General features: G+C 39.4%; 1 pseudogene; it reads right to left on the bottom strand.

Moving 5' to 3' along the window:
- Positions 1-11144: 11144 nt before the first annotated feature.
- Positions 11145-13149, bottom strand: LOC147439454 (uncharacterized; annotated as a pseudogene).
- Positions 13150-18712: the final 5563 nt, after the last annotated feature.

Below are 18712 nucleotides of genomic sequence, written 5' to 3'. Positions count from 1 at the left end.
TGCTAGAGTGCACCCAAATTTTTGGAGACTCATTTTTTATTTGATTGGGGCCTATGTTGGGTCATATAGTAAAAGAAATTCATTTTTTGTCAATTCATATCGAGGTTGCATTTATTTGTAACTATGAGAGAATTGATGTTTGATGTCAAAATAAAACTTGTAAGTATGGATCAGAGAATTCATGGACTTTAAATATGTGAGAGGGATCTTTTTCTTGGGCACAAATGTTTGCTTCAAGAATTTTGTCATTACATACTTTACGTGAAAGAGTTTTAGAACCTAAAAACTTTGAAAACAAAACTATGGAATCTAAGTGCATGTATTCTTGAATGGCTTGAAAGTTGATGTATACATGCATGTCGCCTTGATGAAGATTTAGATCTGACAAGATGCAAAGCTAGAATTCTTGGAGTACGTTACCTTTGTCAATTTGGTAATAACATATTTAACTTTCTTTTATTATGGGTGGAAAATATATTATTATGTGCATTTGGAACCTAATTGCTTGACCTTCAAACCAAGATTCCTATGTTATTTTTTCATATACTTTTTTGTAATGAATTAAGATTGTGGATACAAGGTCCACCACTTGTTCAAGCTAGATCTAAGAAAGTATATATACTGAGTCTTCAAACTAGTAAACCAAGGGAAGAGAGAAGCAGGGTCCATCACTTGTCCAAGCTTATCTCTAGACAACATAGAGAGATGTTAGGTCTACTAATTGTCCAATATAGTCATGGAGAAATGATAGAAGGTTGATCCACTTGTCCAACCTATCATCTCTAGTAAAATGGGAGGTTTGGCCTTAAGATTCACCATGTAACCAACCTATACTTCATTGTATTATGAAGAGTAGAAAAGCAAAGCTCCACCACTTGTCTAAGGTAGTTCCAAAATCAACATGGAGAGAAGCAAGCTTCACCATTTGTCCAAGATAGGTTCCATTAAAACATGGAAAACCTCATATATGTTGTACATGGAAGCTTTTTTCCAAGGTCCACCACTTGTCCAAGCTAGGATCCATTAAAACATGGATAGAAACAAGGCTCCACAACTCGTCCAACCTTTATAGCTGCAAAGTGTACCGGTAGTCTAAACTAGGCATGGGAAAATAATAGAAGGTCCACCACTTATCCAATATATTATCTCTAATAGCATGGGAGGTTTGGTCTCAAGATTTAGGAATTGGCTAACCTGTATTTCATTGTATTATGATGAATTTGGTTTTAAAGTCAACTACTTATCCAAGCTATAAGTTTATATCTTGAATGGTATTCCTTCCCATCACTTAGAAAACCAATGATATGTTGTACATGGGGGGGTTTGTTACAAGGTCCACCACTTTTCCAAGCTAGTTTCATTGAAACATGGATGAAGACAAGCTCCACCATTTGTTAAATCTAGACTCCATTGAAATCTAGAAAATCCATTCTATGTTGTACATGGGGTTTTTGTTTTAAGGTCCAACACTTGTCCAAGCTAAGATCCATTGAAACATGGAGTAAAGAAACACTCCACCACTTGTCCAAGCTAGGAAACATTGATAGTAGTTGGCTTAGTTTGAAGATCCATCACGTGTCTAAGCTAACTCTATTGAAACATAGAGAGAAGCAAAGGTCCACCAACTGTTCAAGCTAGGCTCCATCGAAACATGGACAGAAGCAAGCTCCACCATTTCTCCAAGATAGGCTCCATTGAAACATGGAGAGAATCAAAGGTCCACCATTTCTCCAAGCCAAGCTCCATTTGTCCAACCTATAAGGTTATATCTTAAATGGTAATCTTTCTAATCACTTGGAATACCCATGATATGTTTTACATGGGGGTTTTGTTCCAAGATCACCACTTGTCCAAGCTAACTCTATTGAAACATAGAGAGAAGCAAAGGTCCACCACTTGTCCAAGCTAGTCTCCATTGAAACAAGGAGAGAAGCAAGCTCCATCATTTCTCCAAGATAGGCTAGCATGGATAAGTGCACCTTGAAACCAACCTTCCTATGAGGCAATAGAGCATATGCTACATATTTTATGTATGCCCCATGCCTCAAATTAAGAAGTTATAGATTAGAATTGGACCTTGCTTGAATGTCACATGCAATAAATTAAGGAAAAATAGCCAAGTGGATTGTATTCCTCAATGGATCCTTGCTTTCACAAGTTGTGAACCTTGAGTCACTTTTACATTAACTTGGACAAGTGGTGGACCTAGAAACCAAGCTCTCCATGTTGAGATAAGTTGTAGGTAGGACAGTAGAACATAGACAACGATAATGGATGCAATATACTTGTCTCCTAATAATCCAATTGATTGAAACCATGGTATTTTAGTTGTTTTCATTGTGTGTTGTATGTGCATAAAGTGGAATGAGACCTTAAGAAAACTCAAATTTTTGACAAAATCTCTATATTTTGTACATGATATATTGAAAGTTGTCCAACCTGGGAATTGGGATTTTCCCACTTTACCTAATATGGTCTTATGATATAATGTGGTAGCTGATGCTCTCAGTTGAATGCCTGAGATCAACGCCCTTCTCTTTACCAAAATACGAAGCGAGTTTTTGGAATCTCTTAAAGGCAAATGTGAGCATGACAAGGCATACTCCAAAGTGTGGAGCCATGTACAAATGAGGGATCCTTCTCACTCCAATGCTGGTAGTGTGTCTTTCACCTCCACACTTAGTTTTCCTTTTTTGAGTGATGAGCTGCAGAGATAGAGATTTCTTTCCATAGATGATGAGTACATACTCCACAAGGGGAGAGTATGTGTACCGACGGACGTGGACATTTGGCGCCAAATTCTTTAGGAATGTCATGATAGTCCAAGTGCAAGGCACCTGAGCATTAAGAAAACTTATATTCTCGTACGATGACAATTTTACTGGCCAGTTTTATATGGTTATGTTCAGGACTATGCCTTGCATTGCCAAAAATGTCAAGTTAATAAAGTAGAGTGCCAGGAGGACTCTTACATCTTTTGGAGATTCCTAATGGAAAATGAAAAAGTATCTCTATGGATTTCATTGTGGGTTTACCAACCACTATTTGAGGTCATGACTCGGTCTGGGTGGTCGTAGACCGATTGAATAAACTTTGCAAATTTTATTCCAACCAAATGAACAATAAAGACTCTGGAATTAGCTAAGTCGTTTGTGGATAATCTGTATCGATTGTATGAGTTTTGAAGTAGCATTGTGAATGATTGTGATCCCAAGTTTAACAGTCACTTTCGGAGGGCTGTGTTTAAACAATTGGGTGGACAACTCAACCTAAGTACTACATATCACCTTGAAACGGATGGTCACACTCAAAGAGTCAGTCAAGTGCTAGACGATATGCTACGAGCATACATTAGCAAGAAGCAATTAGACTAGGAAAATTATCTTCTTATTTTTGAGTTTGCTTACAATAGTGCTAAGAATGTTACGACTGGATTTAGTCCTTTGATGCTCATGTATGGTTTTCAACCTAGGTCACCAGTTACGGTGGGGTTGACAAATGAAAAACTCCAACTGGTCAAGGATTTCCTCCAAGACCATATGGAAATGCTGAGACTAGCTCATAAAAAATGTTTGACAAGCACATGATAGATATAAGAAGTATGCTGATTTGAAACGTCGGCAAGTTACCTTCACGGAAGGGGAATTTTTTTTTTTGCATGCCAGAGCATTTAGAAAGTCTGAAGACTAGGACAACACCTAAATTATCTATGAGATATTGTAGGAATTTCAAGATACTCAAGCAAGTTGGTGATCGAGTCTAAAATCTCCCATTACGTGAGCACTCTCATATTCATTCGGTGTTTCATGTAAGTCGTTTATGCAAACTCTTGCATGGGGACAACAATGTCGTTGCCCAAAAAAAAAAAGTTAATTTCATTGATCCTCTAGTCCAAGCGCATGAACCTGATCGTATCTTGTAGACTATCATGATTTACGTACTCATCATCATGTACGTCGACAAGTTTTAGTCAAGTGGAAAGACCAACCTGAAGAAGGTTTCACTTGGGAAAACATTAGTGTTCTCAAGAAGAAGTTTTCCACTTTTGTTTTTGAGGACAAAAACACTTCTCCAAGCAGGTAGTAATGTAAGTCCAAGGGCGACCCTGGGGGTCATGGACCTAGGCCAATGGCCTAGATGGCTTAGATATGGATTGGGGATCCAATTAAGCTAGGTCTAAGAGCCACAATATCTATATACAGGGTGGTAGGGAGGTGGATCTCCTGAGCTAGTCCCTCTATCTTGTTAGTCTCATGCTGCTCTAAGCTATGAAGCTCACTCTATGGTGATAGGCTAAGATCCAGGGGTGGCATAGTACTAGGAATATCTTATGGAGGATCACAATCACTCATGGGTCTAGGAGGTGATCTATGAAGTTGTTGTAGGTAGTCTACCTCTATAACATGCTCAATCAATCAATGGTTTGGGTGTATATCTCAATCCGACAGTCAACACATAGATGGCATGATCAGTGCCTCTATATACTCGCTCTCAAGGATGAAATTCACACTCAGAGGTCGCTTGCTAGATGTGCTAGACTCTCGTGTGTCCAAACTTCAACAATCATCAACATATGTCTATGTTTGCTCAAGTCTATACAAATACCAACATCGAATGAGTATGCATATCTAGGGACTCATTGTAAGATAAAGGCTCTATGGTTTGTAAGTCAATTTCAAACATTGTCAAGCATATCGCATCATACTCATCTCTCAAGGATCCTCGCATGCCTAGGCTAGGCATAACTTGCACTAGCTGATGTGTGGGAGGATCCTGAACAAAGTGCTTGAATTTTTCAAAGAAACTCAACCGGCTCAAATCATGAAATATGCAAAATCCCATACTCTCACCACACAAGACTAGCATGGGTCTATCTATTTGCAAAGTAGTGTCTAGCCAGTGTAGCTCATCTCTCGTCATAGGACTTGTGCTGCTCATAGAAAATATAGCCTCATGGGAGAGCTCTATCATGGTCATGTGCGTTGTGTGAGACAACTTTATCATGTTCATGTGTGTTAGCACTGAGTCTCCTCAAATGTAGGCTATGGTGGGACATCTACCTCTATGGTAGGTGCATTGGAATCATCAATAATTGTAGACTCTGGCATGCTATGTATCTCTGCTAGCTCAATACTCATCTTTGGTGTAGGAGCCATCCCACTAGGCTACACCTCCTCTATAAAACAATTAGAAACCTTTGCAAGAGTCACTCTAGGTGTCTCTATGATAGTGCTTTCTGGTGTACTCATCCTGTTGTCAATCTGGGCATTTGTCTCCTTCATCTCAATCGCTCTACACCTCAACTAATCAATTGTGCTCTAAGGAAAAATTTGTCTGTGTGATGGAGATGTGGGAGGTGACCTGGTAGGGGAAGTCTGTCTAGAAGGTGTCTGGGGAGTCTGTGTGGTCATTACTACAAATCCTAGCCATGCCATGGAGAATATGGAAATCCAATCATCAGGGAATATATAGTATCATCTGTGTGAGGATCTCCAACAAGATATGCCATAATGCTCATGGCTGGCTCAAAAAATCCTATGGACTGCTTTGTCAATATCTAGGTCTACAACCATCAACATAGGTCAATGTGTGCTCCAATATATGTAATTGAAATATCCTAGAATGTACATGGGTGTCCAAACAATCATTAGGATATGCTTTGTACACCACATTGTATGGGCCGATCGATAGGGACATGTATGTGCCCATGAATTCATCTGTAAAGAACTTAGTCGAACCAAGGTGACATCTTCAAACTCTGACCACTTGCCATATAAAAGGGTCAATGTCATCCAAAAATGGTGCCTTCAGTATAGGAATGTCCATCAAGGTCAACAAACCAAGGCATATAACTCCTCTACATCCACAAAAATGTAGCACAATCTTTGTATGGTGCTCTTTGCTCATCGTGGATACTCTATCCTCAAGTGGTACTTGCGTGGTGTCTCTAGGTGGTAATACATGTCTCCTCATTGTATTTGATGCATGTGATCTAGCACGCTCAGTGTCTTGTGTGCTCATGGTTTGTGGTGTAGTCTATGGTGCAATCTTTATAGCCTCTCTAGCATGTGTAATAGTAGCAGTCAAAGAATGTGATGTGGCTATCTTTGTGCATGGTAACTCTGGAAATGCATTGGTAAGGATCTGACTCCTATGCTCCATAGCTGCCTTTGCCTCTACCATGATGTCAACACAGGTTTGTCTCCAAGATGGTTTGGATGATGTAAATCTTGGAGGTGATCTAATTTGTGTCGGCTGTGTAGAGGGTGCGATCATCGTGTCTACTGTAGTCTCTATTGCACTACTATGAGAAGGGAAATAGGATCATCCACACAACAAAATATACGGAGTCTCATCATAAACACTTCTATGTACCTCATAATAAGGAACTTGGTGGGACAACGCTAACTAAATCGTAGGTAGGGTACTCTCCAAATCTAGTCCTCTTTCTCATGTACATTCGTTGATCCTCATCAACATAAAAGGGTCAGTTTTATACAACTCCAAAGATACAGTCTGTGGTAGCTCAAAGGTGTCTTGACGATTCTCACAAAGGGCTAACGTGACACGCTCTAGAATATCCTCCGTCATGTGTGTATATGATGTACCAAAACCATCAAAACCTGTGATCTGGCAAGGTCGGGTGCCCCCGGGCTCTAAGAATTTGGAAACTAGGTGTGTGATGGTCTATGGGCTGAAGCTGGATATACATATATTGGGTGTCTAAATGTGTGTATATAGGCAATCCATCTGGCTTGCCATAAATCCACAATAACCTATCAAACAATGCCTCAAGCTCCATTATCGCCAAAATCTATCAATCTAGGCCAAATCTGGTGTCAAAGACGCCAATAAACAAGCGCACTAGCTATGATGCGTAGGCTGACAATCAAAGAGTAGCCAAGCTCTTCTGTCAAAAATTTGTCAACATACCTTCTACAAATTACTCGTTGAAATTGTACCTTAGTGCTAACAATGATGTGCACCTTTTGCCTTCCAATGGGAATGAAGAAATCATAAAAATTTCCTTAATTTATATAATATGCTTGATTATGCTAAAGACTCAACATTCATGCAATATAAAATAGCGACATATACAAAGTCCTCCTTAGTGGAGGCACCAAAATTGAGGCGGTCTAAGGTGGGCAACAAGAAAAGTAACCTCTAAACACAAATCAAGGCTTCCATTCTGCTCAATTGGGGCTGGGGAAATCAGAAGCACATAAGAAAACAACAAATCCATAGCCATGTAAACCCAGACAAGAAAAAGGGCACCACCTACTTAGGGGATGCAGATTAGGACACAAGAGCAAAAGAGACACAAAAAAACACACAAAAAATCTTACACAAGCATGCACATCACGTGGAGCAAGAATGATGTATAGCAAAGGGAAAGAGAGAGAGGAATGGAATTTTTGCAATACCTAGTTTGCAACTTTTAAAGTGATGTTGTTTGTTTTGACAGTGTCATGGAGATTAAGTATAAAACTAAACCAACACTTCGTGAATGCTAAACATTGCCATCACGCACACATTGTCTTAGCATTGTGGGACACCTCTCACCACAATATCCTCTTAAAATGGACAAGAATTAAACAATGAAAACACGCAAAAACTTTCTTTCTCAACAAGCTTAATTGACACAATTGTAAGATACAAATCACCTTGAATTCACCAAAGCACATTGCACAAGTAAGAGGGCAAAGATTCTAAAGCCAATACATGCATTTGAAGTACCAAAACATCAACATGTTGATAATAAAGAGCATGTACAATAGTGATTTGAGACATGGAATTTACACTCTCTCACTTGCAATGTGTAGCATCAAGCTTCCCTTACACCAAGTGTGAACCTCACAAAGTGGTCACTACATCTAAGTCTCTCCTCACACATATAGTGTTGGGTGCTATGTGAGAGATTATAGATGATTTAAAAGAAGGAGAGGGGCCTATTTATAGGTTTGAGACCCCTCATTAAAGTTATTGACAATCCTACTTTACAAGATAACAAATCAAGCTATTTTACAAGCTAAAAAATCAATATGATAATTTTTTAGAATATCAAAATAGGGCCTTCCCTATCTGCTTGAATCATGGATGTGGGCTCAAGAGAAGGGCATTATTGATAGTAGATAAATATGGAATTTAGAGAGTTAGAGAGAGAGAGAAAGAGAGAGAGAGAGAGAGAGAGAGAGAGAGAGAGAGAGAGATAGAGAGAGAGAGAGTTAACTATGTACATGTCTTTAGGTGAGGTTCCTTTTAGGGTTATGTTAATGGATATTTGTATTAGTAGGTTAGTAGTTAATAAGAGTAATCAATAAAAAGGGTTAATGATATATTTACAATGGGTAGAATGAGTTGAATTGATGAAGGAAGAGGGATGAATGAGGTGAGGATATCTTTGTGATAGTGATGCCTTGAAGAAACTTGGACTCACCTTGTGTAGATCCTCAAAATGGCCACCGGTCATCTTCTTCTTCTTCCCTTCTTTATGTCACCGCTGCCAAGGTAGAACACCATGATAAAAATGAAAATTTTTGATGATGAGAACCCCCAATTTGAATATTTTAATCATGGTTTACATGCTGAATTTTTATGCATTTCAAGAAGAGGTAAGGTGAATTGTGATTTGGAAGTGATAGAGGAAGACATAGAGATGGTGTATACAGATAATACTTCATATGAGAGATATGGGGGTGAGAGGAGGGGGTAATGGTGAAGAGGGTGAGAGAGACCATAGAATGTGTAGATTTGAGTGATAGATGGAGAGGGTTGAGTAAGAGTGTGTGTGTGTGTGTAGAAGTGTGAAGGGAGTTGAGAGAAGACTAGGGATGACTTGTGAGAAAAAGTGGGCAGACTGGGGTCCATCAAAATCTTTTAATCTCATCATTGATAGATCCAAAATCACCAAAAAACATGAGGATATTTTTGAGCTTGAAAGCTACATTTTTATGTTGACTACTTCTTCAAAATCAAAGTGGAAATGGATGCCAAAAATTTCACCAAAATACCTATTTTCTCACCAAAATACCTATTTTTCTCACTACAAAATTCTTTAAGTGGCCTCCCTTTTATTGAATTTGCATAAGGCTCCAAGAGTGAGCCCCCACTATGCATGAGAGCATGACCTAATAAACTCCTAAGGGTTTGAAAACATGTAAGGAAGATTATTATTTGATGAATATATACGTTATGAATTAGAGAGTTAGAGAGAGAGAGAGAGAGAGAGAGAGAGAGAGAGAGAGAGAGAGAGAGAAATTTGGGATCTAGAGAGGGCCTGTTAAGAATTGAGGGCTGAAAGGTAAGAATCAATCAGCTTTAAGCCACCGTAACGGTGAAAAGTATCACTAAAAGGAGTTTAAAAATAAGAATTTTGTAACATAAGAAGTGAAAACGACTAGTAAACCCTTAAAACAAAGATACCAATCTTAATTGTTCTCAAAGATCAAGAAACTTTATTCATTTAAAAAGAGTCCCTTTCAAATCAACCAGTACTTTCATGATGCAGTCCTTCTCTCAAGGAAAAATATACTCTTATTATCAAAATCATGCATAAGTGGACTGCTAGTCACAAAAATATCCCGTTGATTTGTTACTTATGATTAATTATACTTCTCTCATCTAAAGCTTCTTGAACTTCCTCTTCTCAAGTTTCTCTTGTTTTCTCTCTATATTCTATGGCTTCCTGAAGCAGGTTACATAAACCCTCTGCTTCTATTGAGTCTATAACTCTTTTCAAAACACTTGATGATCAAAATCATTGGATACCTTTGACAATAACCAAAGGATCTTGGATTCTAATGCAATCAAGAAAACGAAAGAGGCAAAGTACAAATGAATTTTTGTCGTCTTGGAAGGCAAGAGTGAAGGATTTTCATGTCAATGACAACAAGAAATCAGTGAAAGAAGTTCTTGTTCAACATGTTTATATGCATAGAGAGCTTACACTTTCTGAATGGCCAATGGACCTTCCATTAAATAGACCAAACTGTAGGTCATAAAGCAGAAGTGTCTATTAATGTGGTTTCTTAGAATTTTATGATGATTTTATTTATGTATTTTGTAGATTTCTATCCTTCTTCCTATGAAGAATGGCAATCAGTGGATTGTATAATAGGAGTAATCAATGTCTACCATGCTTTCATTGGTAGTCAACAGTATCAAGGAAGAACAAATCGACAACTTGCAGAGCTAGGTGTTTTCTTTTATGATAGTTTCTTTCATGTCGGTACTGATCTTTCTTCAGGAACACTAGAAAAGCTTTCCTTACCGGATTTTATAAGTTCAGACTGGCCCTTGCTAACTAGTGACATAAGTGAGGCATTTCTCTTGAAGCTATTTAATGAAGTGCAAAAAGGGTTGAAGCCTAATGTAGCAAGTAGGCTTGTGAAAATCAAAGTCAGCATGCCAATCCATGTATTTGTGGATTTTGTTGCCACAAGTGAATGTCCAATAGCTCTTAAAAATACCATGCTTGTGTGTAAGAATGTAGACTAGGACATAGTACTTGAGTTTTTAGACAAAGGATGGGATTTTTGTCATTCTAATGGAATTGATTGCAAAGTGGATGCATCAAGTGTAAACGAGAAGTACATGATAAAAAGTCAGAACTTTACCATGACATTGAACTATCAGACATCTCATAGAGTGAATGGTGTTCCTGTGATATTGGATCAAGACCTTCAAAATATGCAAGGCAATCCTTTAGTGCACATTGATGTGTGGATGAATGAAGAACTTCAAACCACTCTATCTATTGGTGGAGAGTGCAATCTTCTGCAACTTCGACAAGATTTGATAAATGAAGATGAAGTTGATCTTCCCCAAGATTTTTTATTTTAGATCAATGGTAGACAAGTAAGTAGCTCCATCAAAACGACAGGTTTACATGAAACATAAAGATGTTTTTTACTAACATAATTCTTTATCTTGACAGGTATCCAAGAGAAGAGAGAAGTATATGAAGTGCAAGGACACATATTTAAACGTAGTCTTTATAATTATCATTTAGGTACAAAAATCCAAACATGGAGAAGGTAAAGACAAGGTCTTAATCTAAAGCAAGATTTTTTAATACAAAAAATACTTCAAATACATTTATTGTGTTTCAAATACATTGTCACTTTCAATCTCTTTTGGTCCTTTCATGAGGTGCTTACTACCGATGGTTCTGGCATTGGCAACTTCTTTATGTCTCCGTCTTCAACAAATTCTTCTACATGAGGGTCAATCGGTGGATCTTTTTTGTAAACCTCTTCTTTTTGTGATGGAAATTCTTCTGCGAGACGATCTTCATCTTCAAACCACTCCATCTCTTTGAAAAACTTTGATAGGTCATCATTTGTGGCCTCTCTTCTATCAAACTCTAGCTTTTCCTTTGAGCAAGCTTTGCAATTACTCCAACTATTAGCATTGAAATTATCTATCATGCTTTCAATTTTCTTGGTGCGAAAGTGTGCTACATCAAGCTCTGTGTATGTTGCAATAGAAAGCTACAATACAAAAACAATTTTTTGAGTCAAGGAAACTATATTATTTGTGCATTAAGTGTTATAAAGAAATAGACCTGAGAGGTCTCGCTTTTGTAAACATGATCCAACATGGCTTTGGCATTATACAGTAAATACCATCCACACTTATGATTGTACTTTGTTGTGGTACCTGTCAACCAAAATAATTTATAAGACAAAAGAAACTTACAAAAACAACAAGATCTTAGTACAAGAAAGAGAACTCAAACCTGAATCTTTCGATGTATAACCTCTTTAAAAATATTTCCCAAAGCATGGAAGCTTTCAATGGTTGCAAGTAAGATGTTGACGTGGCTGTTGAAACAGTTTATAATACTTTAAATCTTTTTGCTTAATACATTTTGTAAGGACTTTAAATTTCTTACCCTTTGATATCCAAGTGTGTTGTTTTCTCAATAGAATTCAGATAAAGAATTACTTTTTCTTGCATGTCTAGCATGACAAGACTCCAATGGTTCCTATAAAAAAGATGAACAAAAATAAATTTCACAATTGACAACACTTGTTGTAGTACACAACAATGATTTACCTTGAGATATATGGCAAAATAATAGTTCTCACACTTGGATTGCAATGGGTAAACCAAGCTATAAGCTCTTAGGGAGGATTTCTTTCATCTAAATGACAAGAAATTTGACTGTCAATTATAAACACCTCATCTTGTGCGTCCTCAGGAAGTTCTTCTTTGATCATGCTCCAATTGAACACTTAAGTTAGTATCATAAAAGCAACGGGTGAAAGGAGCCCTTTATTAAAAACAAAAAAAAATATTACCTTAGAAAAATCATGACAGGTATCAGAGATGTCATTGTCAAAGCTCTCCAGTATTTGGACATCTTGAGCTTCCAAAGGGACAAAGGCAACATGGTTATCGCCTTTCATTACGAATTCGACCTTTGGACCAAGAGAATTTAAAGTCTTTAAAAACCTTTTCTTCTGTTTGCAAAATCTCCAATTGTTGAGCCTTTCTCTTTAACTCTTCATGGTCATCCTGTTTTAATTTGAGCCTCTCAATTCTGTCTTGGTTCATCCTGGTATCTCTACTATATATGTCTTTTTCAGTCACTTCTTCTACTTTCAACTCTTTGGGCCTTCTTGTAGGAGGAATCAAAAGAATGTCTTTCATTTTTTTATCAACAAATGATGGCATATATCTAAATTGCTCGTAACTGTGTCTAAGCATGCTTAAGCTTGTCATGTCTTTAGGCATAACTGTAACTCTATGAGCATGTGTTGCAAGAATGAAAGCGTCATTAAAATATTCAATAAGATTATCTTCACAAGCCTCTTGAAGACATGCAACAGCTGTAGCCATCCATCTTGTCCCACCTGTACACATTTCTATAATCTCTCGCACTATCCTGACAAATGGTGCTTTAGGAATGCAATTTGTGGTTGCATCTTGTGATTTTCTGATTTGTCTTAGACCACCTAGATATTGTGAAATCCTTTGTCTCCTTGGTAAATTTACGCTTACACTAGAACTTGGTCTATTGGTCTCTTGGGATGAACTAACACCATTTGGTCCAGTAAGCACTTCTGAAGTTGTTCTAGTACTCGAGGGTTGAGAAACACGGCCGCCACAACTTTTCTTTGCGGTTTGTTTTGTTCTTGCCATTTTCTTTTTTGAAGAGTACCTTTATCACAATAGTGAATTGATTTAATACCACAAGATTATCTCTCTCTCTCTCTCTCTCTCTCTCTCTCTATGTATGTGTGTGTGTACTTCCACTTAGATGTACATGAAATGCCATACACACTAATAATATATACTTGTAAGTCCTTAATAGCATTTCAATTATATGCCAGTGAGACATAAACCCACAGGTAACTCTCTCTCTCTTTCTCTATGTATATGTGTGTACTTCCACTTAGATGTACATGAAATGCTATACACACTAATAAAATATAGTTGTGAGGGCTTACTAGCATTTCAAGTGTATGCCAGTGAAACATAAACACACACATAAATCTCTCTCTCTCTCTCTCTCTCTCTCTCTCTCTCTATATATATATATATATATATATGGACATGTGTGTGTGTGTATACATACCAAATTTACAAAAAAAAAGTATACACACACACACACACACACACACATACACACACATGTTCATACATAGATAAGTCAAGAGGTTGTATCTATCTAATATATTTGTCTAGCTATAATATATAATATGTATCATAAAACCATCTTATTTATCTAACTATCATATATAATACTGGATAATATAAATCATATATGTGTTTGTTTGGTAGGGGTCCCAATTCATTTTAGATAGACTCGCGAAGGGGGAACCAGCAAGAGAAGGAGAGGAGGGAATTGGAGGATTGGACAGACAATAGAACCGTGGCGGATCTACTTGTGTGGGTTGTGGACTGATTGAGTGTAAATGAGCAAATAGGTAAGTGCATGTAATATACATATATAATAGACATATATATATTACGTGTGTGTATGTGTGTATTTTAGTTGGATGTACCTGAAAAGCTATAGTCGCATATTAAATATTTTGAAGAGGCAAATAGCATGTCAAGTACATCCAATGAGAGTAGGATACACACCCTCCCATCCACACACATGCACATGCATTCACCTAGAAAGTCACCGCATTTATTTGCAATAAACAAGGTTTGCAAATACATCTTCAACCAACTAAATTGCAAAATATTACATAGATTATAAGTTTGAATCAACAAATATCAATAGAACTTACAAATTATACTAAAAACTCATTTTTTTTCAAATTTGGACCTAAAACTTGAGAACTTTTAAACATCATATCACATATCAGCTTGTCTAATAAATTTCTATCACTCAAGTGTGGTAGATTGATTATGGGATTTCCATCTTGATTAATAGGTCTTAAGTTCAACTCCCCTCCTCGGCTAGCTCTTTAAGGTTTCTTGGGATAGTTTCCTACGACATTAAAACTCTCTTCTTCTTCTTCTCTCTCTCTCTCTCCATCCATCCGCTAGTGATTTCTTTTTTATAGTTGTCAATAACAGTATCTTTTAAGTATAAAAGATACTAATTTAAACCGTTACACTCTCTCTCTCTCTCTCTCTCTCTGTCTGTGGGTCACACACGTGTACCTACTCCTAGGGTTTCGTGCTTTCGTGTGCGCCTTCGTGCCGTAGTAGGGTTACCCGTCACAGCAGTGAAGCATAGGTCTTGTCGGCCACATGAATTTGCTGTCGGCTCCAGCAGCAGCGCTGCACGTCGCTAGCAGCAGCCCGTCACCAGTCGCCAGTAGCAGCAGCAGAGGCACCGGTCGCTAGTAGCAGCAGAAGTGCCGCCCGTCGTCAGCAACAGAAGTGCCGCGTCATCAGCAGGACAGAAGTGCTGCCCATTGTCAACAGCAAAAGTGCCACGTCGTCGTCAGCGTCATCCTCAGCAAGCGGCAGCAACGACAGAAGAGGCAGCTCCGTCAGCAAGCGGCAACAGCGGCATCAGCAGAGGCGGCCATCCTGTCAATGCAGGTAAGAGAGAGAGAGAGAGCACGATGTGGATAGAGTAGATACAAAAATAAAATGAAGTAGTAGTATCCCCTACCGGCTGGCGCAAAATTTAAAAAAAAAACGAATCTGAAGTGATGCCTTTACTAGAAGGGTCCTAGGAACAAAGGCAACGAATGGTTACGGGTGCTGGAGGCAGCCATGAAACACCCGTGCGAAAAACGTATATTGCTCTACATTCAAGAATTGAATTGTCACGGCCATAGTCCGAGCCTGCACTTGTATTTTGTCTGGGACACAGTTGGGCTTCGTAGGGTGCAATAAGTGGCGTGCCAGTAGGACGAGGACCTCAAGCAGGACGCAGAAGATGGGAGCAAGTAGTGTACAGAATGCAGAAGGCAAGGAAGCCGTGCGAGTCGTGTTTTTTTAAAATCCAACAACGTGTGTTGATGTGCAATGACCTATTGGAGCTCAAGTGGTTACAAATTAGTATTTGAGCTGCCATAGGGGACGAGTTTGAATCTCTGCCTACAATTTTTAAAGGGGAATCTATGGATGAAATGGTGGAAGCAGTGAGATTCAATATAGGAATCACTAAAGAAATGAATATAATAATGAAGCTGCAAGTAGGTGGGACCAAGTAGTATGTGCCCATGATTGTAGAAAAATAAAAAAAAGCCAGAATCTTTCGAAGACATCAGTAGGGGGTACCAACAGGTTTTTATTCATAAAATGAAGAGCATCTTGGAAGATCCTCTAGAACCGAGGAGGCAGGAGGAGTTGAGTTGGCCCGTATTTCCCTCTCTTTCTATTGCGAGGCGGCCCACCTGGTTTCCCTCTCTCCTATTGCGGGTGGCCTCTCTCTCTCTCTCTCTCTCTCTCTCTCTCTCTCTCTCTCTCTCTCTCTCTCTCTCTCTCTCTCTCTCTCTTTCGACGTTGTGCGTAGCTCTATCTCTCGCAAGTCGAGGCAAGGATGAGGAAAAGGCTGGCTCTCTCTCTCTCTCTCTCTCTCTCTCTCTCTCTCTCTCTCTCTCTCTCTCTCTCTCTCTCTCTCTCTCTCTCTCTCTCTCTCTCTCTCTCTCTCTTTCGTGCACGCATCAGGGGGCTGCACTGATGAGGGTTGCAGAATGCTATGGAGGAGATGGAGGGCTGCCATAGGAGATGGATGGGTGTAGGCAGTGGAGAGTTGCAAAGGGCTACAGAAGGGCTGTAGGCAATGGAGGGCTTTGCAGGTCAAGGGAGGAGCGGGAGAGAGCTATAGGCGATGGAGGACTGTAGATGACTACGAAAGGGTAGTAGGCTATGGAGGGTTGTGCAGGTCAGCGACGACCATGCAAACACAGGCAAGAGAGAGAAGAGGAGCACTGAGGTGAACGAAAGTGAGAAAGGGGAAGAAGGAAAATAATCCTAACTAATGGAATTTATCTAGTGTGAGTCAGTAGGGGGTACCATAACATCCCGTGGGCGGAAAAAAAAGTTGTTTCTTAAAAAAGCAAGTTTGAGTCTTTGTGTATGCTTGTCTGACATGCCATGGATCGTGGAGAGCTCTGAGGGATAACAAAGATGATTCTTCTTGTGCGATTCATGGGCAACCACCATGCTCAAGAGCCGCGAGCGGTGGACGTGACCGGCTTGTCTGCTTCTCTCAAGCGTTAGGGAAGATGGGCATTGAGTGGTATGTAGAGAGCGAGAGCAGTGCTGAAGGTAATCGAGCAAAGTAGGGTGTGTAGGGGAGCTCTGCATGACCTCGCCATCGCCATAGCCATTTCCATCAAGCGACAGTCCAAGAGGATCTCCCCCTGTTGTTCATGGTTGTGGATGCTAGGGGAGAAGCAGGGTGACGAGGGCAGCTATAGAGCAGGGCGGCAAAGGTACAGAGGAACATAGGCTGGCGGGTAGGGGACAGGGGACTCTATTTCAATGTATTACTGGGATTTTTTAAAAAGAGAAACGAGTATGTCCCATTGAAAAAAATGAAAACTTGAGGCATCTTTTTAAGATGCTCTCTTTGCTCATTGGTGGGGTGTGTCCATCTCTCTTGGCAGCCGTTATCCAATCTTCTCTGGATAAATGGCTGTCGTTATCCAATCTCACTCATTCTCATTCTCTCTCAAGCGTGCATACGCAGAAGAAGGGAAGGCCTTTTTTACGCATGCAATCACATTATGCGTTGTTTCACCTCGTTGTGTGTCCAAAGAGCGGCACAAATCACCTATTTGTGTGTGGAGAGATCAGATGTGCCAGAGAAGCTCTGTGTTGTTCACAACAGATGCAAAGAAAGACCTTAGTCTACAAGGAATCACCTTCATCAAGATCTCTACCTTGAGAGAATCAACGAGGCCACTTGGCGGGGGGCAGCGAGGGAAGCACCTGAGTTAGGGGCCCCTGAGTTGCATACCAAATTGTTATGTGGTTTAAACTTTAGCCAATTGCATGCGAACTGACAGTCGACTTGGAGGAAAGGCAACCAACAACCGCAGATGAAGTGAAGGCCTTTCTCTACATGCATTCACCAGATCCGAAGGGAAGGAAGGCTTCTCTCTCTCTCTCTCTCTCTCTCTCTCTCTCTCTCTCTCTCTCTCTCTCTCTCTCTCTCTCTCTCTCTCTCTCTCTCTCTCTCTCTCGTGTGAGGAGCCATTGGTGGCTCGTACCCTGCTTTTCCTCGGTCCGTTGTTGCAGAAGTTGATCGGATATTTCTCTTGCACGTGATCTTTGCAGGAGACTTGAGAGAAGGGTAGCTCGGTGGGCTGGCCGTGCAAGGCACAATAGAGATAGGAAGGAGAAGTAGAATGTCCTGACGGGTTGTAAGTGGGGGTGGGAATATTTTGAGGTAATGAATATATTTTAGTTTCTACGAGTATGGCCCTACGCCAGTATGAAAAAACTAAACTATAACACTATAATTGTCAAACTAAAATCATCATCATCATCATCAATGTCGGAGGATGCCCGATGTTGGGCGTTGTTTGAGAAAGTATAATCCATGTTGGAGAGCAATGTCAATGTCCATCTTTGTAAATAGTTGTAATGAGTGTCTTCCATATTGTGCTAGAATAGTCTTGATGCTTTGATGGAGCCTCCGTTGCCCACCCTCGTAGACATGGACGTATAGCTCTCCAGCTTAGTGACTAGGGCTAGAAAAATACACTTTTCCTAACCGATCAATATAAGGGGAAACTTGAAATTCTCCCAGTTTTTAGGTCAAAATTTGAAGGTTTTGCCGGTAATTACACTAAACTTGTGCAAATTTGTCGGTTTTCTTAAAAGGCAAGCTCACAATCTAAATGAGATTTTATAATTTCAGCCGGTTTGGTTCTAACACTGTTAGCGGCTTTCTCTACTAATATACCTTTGGTGTAAGTGGGCTTTGAAGTCTTCTATGAGGCCCGCAAAGCGGCACGACAGCGTGGAATCTTGGCAGATGGAGCTAATAAACCTGACAAGCTACTAGTATGAATCTAGTATATTATGCGAGTAGGGGTTCCTAAGTTTTCTTTATCAAAAAATAGCCAAAACCTTAGCATCCAAGACTCTAAGAAAGGGTTTTTTCAATGCAATAACAAAGTCTAACCACGATTGTAGTCGGTCCAAAAATACAAAAAAATTTATTATTTGTAAACAGTAATTGTGATATCAACTTATTGTGTATGAGAGAGGATATGGGGGGAGAAAACCAACACATATCCTCATAATTTACTCATTGCATACACCTAAAATGCTC

Source organism: Adiantum capillus-veneris, chromosome 16 (assembly GCF_014529385.1).
Source record: "Adiantum capillus-veneris isolate H3 chromosome 16, ASM1452938v2, whole genome shotgun sequence".
NCBI classification, from domain to species: Eukaryota; Viridiplantae; Streptophyta; class Polypodiopsida; order Polypodiales; family Pteridaceae; genus Adiantum; species Adiantum capillus-veneris.
This window is presented reverse-complemented; position numbering and strand designations above follow the sequence as displayed.